Genomic DNA, 5,988 nt, shown 5'->3' with positions numbered 1-5,988 from the left:
CTCTACAAGATGCTTCCCTAAAATTAAATAAAGGTGCTGCCACAGTATGAGTCCTCCTATTTATGCTCTGGACATATGAAATGAGGCTTTAAACCCAGATTCACCAGTAGAGCCTCACACACATCTTGCTTTCCTTTTCCTGTGATGAAATCTGTGCTCAAACTTGGGTACAATCCCTGTGAAATTAGTAACAGGGATTCCCCCAATGCAGATGCATAATCCTCACAGTCCCAATAAGGCTGCGACAGTGCAAACTGCACGCCATTGAACTCTTGTAACCAGCTGGGTTAAATGGATGGCCCCAATGCCCAGCAATAACATAGACAAGATTCAGGCTCCCAAGGACCCTCTGACATTTTTGCAAGGCCAGCTGATTGCTCCATCTCTTGCTTAAGCTTCCCATCCAAGTTTATTACAGCTTCTTCAAAGACAGTAAACATTACATTCTATATTAGGCTGTCCTTGCCTTGAATTCATATACAGTTTAAATTCTTTAACTTGGGTGATTGTACCTACTCAGCACTAGTTTGAAGCACTGCTGCCACAAGTGAGCTGGCAAGGCAGAGCCCCAGAGAGCACCCTCTGAGGCAGCCACTGCTCTTAGTGCAGGGGATGGTTCGGCCCCATGTCTTTCAGGCACAGCAAACAGTAAAACTTCAGAGGCAAAGGAGTCTCACAGAATAGCTGAGGCTGAACGTCTGGAGGTCACCTGGTCCCACCCCCTGCTCAAGCAGGGTCACATAAAGAAGGCTGCCCAGGGCTGTGTCTGGATGGCTTTTGAATTTCTCCAAGGATGGAGACTGCACTACCTGTTCCAACATCAGTCCTGCTCACTTGGAAAACTCTTTCCTTATGTTTGAATGGAACCTCCTGTGCTTCAGTGTGTGCCCTTTGTCTCTTGTCCTGTTTGTTGCTGAAGCTTTTGCACTGACCTGATATCTCAGGCTGGCCTCTGAGCCTGGCTTTGTCACGGTAATCACCAGGCCTGTGCAGCTGTACTGTGCAGAGTGCAAAGGCAATTCCTCTCCATGAGATTCAGAGAATCCCTTAGGTTGGAAAAGACCTTTCAGAGTCCCTCATTAACCCAGCACTGTTAAGTCCCCCACTAAGCCATGTCCCTAAGCAACGCATCTTTTAAATCCCTTCAGGGAGGGTGACTCAACCATTTCCCTGGGCAGCTCTTTCCAAGGCTTGGCACCCTTTTGGTGAAGAAATTTTTCCTACTATCCAACCTAAGCCCTCCCTGGTGCAACTTGAGGCCATTTCCTCTTGTCCTATTGCTATATTAATCCAACACCTGACTCTGCTCCCATGGCACTGCATTTACAAACATATCATTTCATCAGCTCAAATAGATTTTTTTTCCAATTTACAGAAAGATCATCACAATAAAAGCTATACTCATGTTACTGTTCTTCATCCTGCAACAGCTTGCTCACTGCAGTGGACTTCATTCAGTGGTAAAGGCAAGAGTATACACAGATAAAGAGAACCCTGCACACAAACCTTCCAGGTCTAGGCTCTGATACTCTTTCTAATTTTTTTTTTCATATAGTTTACAGCCAGGATCGTAAGAAAGTAACTGAGAGGGAGTCAGGGAGACGAGCAGGGCTTCTATGAGCAGCAGGCCCTGTGCTGCTGAGGTTAAATAGTCTTTGAAGAAGGGATTAGTAATCCCCCATCCATCTATTTTGCTCCTCCTTCCCTGCATAATTGCAGCTCATTTGAGACACACTGCCTGGAGTGTCAGCTGGCATTTTCTGGGTTCCCCAGAAGCAGTAGCTGCCATTCAGCACCACTTTCTTAATCTAAATTCTGTTTCACAGGTTCTCTGGGGAAGCTGAGTGCTGCTCTGCACTACACCAGCATGGCAGTGAGGACTCCCATTCCCTCTCATGGGTGTCCTCAGAGCTCATTCACAAAATCCTGCAGCTGTCATTCCCACTGGTACCCCCGGCTCTCAGAGGAGCAGCAGCATTGCTGTGCTGGGCCATCCATCCTTCCTGGTCAGAACACCCTGACCTGTCCATCGATATCTAATTACAAATGACAATAGCAACCTTGCGGACCTGTGTAAGAGTTGCTACTCCTGTAGTAAAACAGAAATGCAACTGGGTTCCTCACAGGGGAACTTCCCAACTGCTCCCCTCACACTTCTGGAGAAGGGGACACCGGTAGCTCTGTCCCTTGAACACAGAATAAGGATTCTCACTCTGTCTTTCCTACAGTGACATAAACAGAGTTTTCAAAGGGAAAAAATAATTCTTATTTCCTATCTCACCGTCATTTTTAAAATTACTGAATTCTGAGCCTTCAATGGATTACCATTCACAAACACGTACCTGCTCCTCTGGCAGAACAAATTGAGTAATTTCTGTTTCTGCTGGAGCTTTCGGCATGCAGACAAAAACATTTTTTATTCATCAGTGGTAAAAGGCTACAGCCATTTGACTTTAAACACAGACATGCTTCTGGGCTCTCTTCCAGGAAGTCTGTGTCACCCAGGCTTTAGATCGATATGTTTGTCTGCAAAGTCACCCTTTTGATCTGTAATTTTTCATTTTGACACAAAAAATGCCTTTTGGTCAAACTTCAGCAGTCCATTAAATTCCAGGCATAATAGAAATGGGAATCACATCCCTGTAGCCATGCGAAGATTTCCACAGTTTGGGGTTTATTTACTCTGCCATATATTTGTGACTCAGACAATGCTGCAAATACTGTTCTGTGCCTCATTTGAGCTCACTGCTTCCTTTGGGGTGGTCTCACTGGCACTGGCAGCTCTATAAAACCCTTTGTATGTTTAGCTGTCCAACCTGCAGGAAATGTTGTTGAGGTTTTGGACTGAGCACATGGAGCATCCTCCCACCCTGGTTGTGCTGTTCACCTTACAAAGAGGGGTCTGAGCTGCTGGGACAGCTCCCCACAATGGGAGGCCAACTGTGCCCGGCCCATGGCCCAGATGGCTCAGCCTGGTCACCCCTGGCACATCACACTCTGTTTGCACAACCCAGCACAGGCCTTTCCTTTCCAAGGTCAGGGTTTCAGGGCTTGTGTGGCTGGGTTTTTTCCTCTCTCTCCTCCCTGCCCCCCCCCCCCCTCCCATTTTTTTTTTTAAGGGGCCAGCCATCCCATTCCCATGGAAGGATAACCCAAAAAGCAGAGAGGTGGGAAATTAATCTGACACATTATTAATGGGAGAGACAGGTCTGCCCAGCTTTTGGGCCAATCCCCCTGCCTGGCTCCACACAACAACATCCAAGCAAGGCTTTCCAGTGATCTCAGTACTATTTCTGACCCAGACACAGCTCCTGCCGTGTTCCCAGCACCCTGCTTTTTGGTTGCTGAAGTTTGACCCAAGGGAGGATGCAACAGACACTCAGGAGAGTTGCAAAGAGCTGAAAATGTTCATATAATCCAAACAAACCCCATTATTTTCAGTGCCCATTCACATCTTACCTTTCAAAGGCAACATTTTCTGTCAGCCTCTTAAAAACACATAACTCAGAAATACTGCTAAAATTGAAAGTTTACAAGAAATACTGTTAAAATTGATTATTTTTTACACTTATTTTAAAGCAGTCAGGAAAATGTCTAGATTCTGAATAACTGGTTTGTCAAGCAAGAGAGGACAGGGAACTCTGTATTTAAATATGGCCAAGATTTCTAGCAGTAACACATCTTTTAAGTACATTAATTGCAATATGGTTTTATTGGGTAATTAACAGGGGCCTCGTTTTAATCCTCATTCAATAGCTCCTCATTTCATAGAGGTGTTATATTCAGAGAAAGGCAGCTCAGTATTTTCTGGGGAAAAAAAAATCAAAGATCTTATAGCAACTTAAAAGGGCCACCTAAAAAAATGTATGTTTTCAGTCAGGACTTGTGTCCAAAATAAACAACTCTTTCCTCAACCCACCAAAAAACCCAAGCCAAACCCATCTCCAGCACAGCTATGATCAGATCATAAATGCCTTGATTAAAGTTCATTGGCTGGCACTTCAGGACTTTAGCTACTAATTAAAGACAAAATCAAATTTATTGCCTGAGTGAGCAAGAAGAGGGGGTGGGAATTTGGGAGGTGAGCAAACACGTGACCTGCCCAACACAACCCTGCCCTGGAGACAACGACAAGGGCAGGATGGCCCACATAGAACTGCCTGTCCCTGAACAGAAAGGATCCCGTCGTGGTGTTGTTCCAGAAGGGAAGATGCACAACAGCAATCCTGGGCCAAGGCTTTCCCATGGGCCTCTCCCTGGGAATTCAGCAGGAGCCTGTGAAGGACCTTCCTCACAGACACCTGGGAGCTAGAAGGGAATATTCCAGTTCTGCAGAGACTGAAGTTAAGCAACTGGTGAGCTGCCTGGATGTGTTATGGCCACAGAGAACAGAGATGCCAGAGCTTTATTAAAATACCTGGTTCACAGTCCTGAGTTCGTGGCACACGTTTGGGCAGGACCTGACTGCTCGAGTTTATAGGATGGGAAACCTGCTTCAGGGAGAACCTCAGTTTCACAACTGGTTTCGACCAGAAACAAACCCACAGAATTCTGAAAATCTCTGCAAAAGCAGCAAGATGGCTTTTGAACCAGTAGAAACATTTTGGTTTGACATGCCGCTGTGAAACGATGTAGGGGAAAAAAATAAATCAAAAGAGGGTGTTTCAAAGCTGGAACTTAAGTCCTCAAAAGCCTCCAACAAAGGTGATGGGATTTGACAGCACTCTATTTTGCAAGTAAAATAGTGTCTGCATTTTTCTAAACAAGTTCTAAACTGTATTTCCTGCTTTTATATCAAAACATACTACAGCTTGTTTTGTGGCTTGCTAATAACATCCTGCACAACCATTTTGTACAGACCTCCCCAAACACCTCATGCACACACACTTCCAGTCCCTGCTGAGAAAGGCAGACAGCCTCCTGCCCGGTCAGGTCCAGGCTAAGTGTGGCACGGGAAACAGCAAAACCAGCTTTTTCTTAAGCATCAAAGGAAGCATCAAGTTGTTTCGAAGAGGCTCCTCTGCTCTGCCCAGATATCTGGCTATTGCTGATTTTGCAATACAATGACTCTACTCTTTATTTCAAGCTCTCTGAAAGCAGCAATAACCAAAGTGATGTTATACAGAGGCAGCAGAAATGTCCTCACACATGCATCATGCTTTGCACAGACTGATAGATCAAGAACCAAGCAATTAGGGTAAATTCTGGTATAAATGGTACAATCTCACGGAAAGGGTGGTCAGGTATTGGAACAGCCTGCTCTGAGAAGTGGTGGAATCTCCATCTCTGAAAGGGTTAAAAAATGTGGATGTGGCAGCTGACAGGGTTTAGGGAGGAATATGGCAGCGCTGGGTTAATCGTTGGACTCGATGATCTTTCAGGGCTTGTTCAACCTTATCAATCACACGATTTTAACTGCACTAAGTACTTGCTTATTCCAGCATTCAGCTTGTCTATCTGTGAGAAGTACATCAAACCCAGCAGGTACAGAGCACAAGCAGGAGGATTCCTCACACCGAGCGAACCCAACACTTGCCCTGCGGCATCACAGCGCAAACATTTGCTTTGTTTTAGCTGTGATTCACCCAGTTCAGGACACAGGTCCTGAGGCAAAACGCCGAGAAGTGTCGTCTGCAAGGACCTGGGGTATTGGGGGTGACACCGGGGCTCCGGGGAATGCTCACCCACGGGCTGCACGGCACCACCCGCGCCTCCCAACCCGTTCTGCAGCACAGACACGCGAGACTCGGGGACACTCGGCCGGCCGTAAGGTAGAACCTCCCCCGTGATCCGCAGCTTCTTCGCGGGGCTCCAGGTCTTAATTTTGCCGACACCGACAGCAAAAATGAGCCGCAAACGAGGCGGCGTCCGCGGCCTCCCCGCGGCGGGGCTGCCAGCGCACCGCGCTGCCTCGGCAGGCACGGACGGGGTTCGAACCCGCGATCTTCGGTTTACGAGACCGACGCCTTACCACTTGGCCACCGCGCC

General features: G+C 46.8%; 1 non-coding gene across 1 annotated transcript; it reads right to left on the bottom strand.

Moving 5' to 3' along the window:
* Window positions 1-5,916: 5,916 nt before the first annotated feature.
* TRNAT-CGU (transfer RNA threonine (anticodon CGU)) lies at window positions 5,917-5,988 on the bottom strand. Its single transcript has one exon. It is a non-coding gene; the product is annotated as a tRNA-Thr (tRNA).

The sequence above is a fragment of the Haemorhous mexicanus genome, chromosome 20 (assembly GCF_027477595.1).
Source record: "Haemorhous mexicanus isolate bHaeMex1 chromosome 20, bHaeMex1.pri, whole genome shotgun sequence".
NCBI classification, from domain to species: domain Eukaryota; kingdom Metazoa; phylum Chordata; class Aves; order Passeriformes; family Fringillidae; genus Haemorhous; species Haemorhous mexicanus.
The sequence above is the reverse complement of the archived record's forward strand: the minus strand, read 5'-3'. Positions and strand labels throughout refer to the sequence as shown.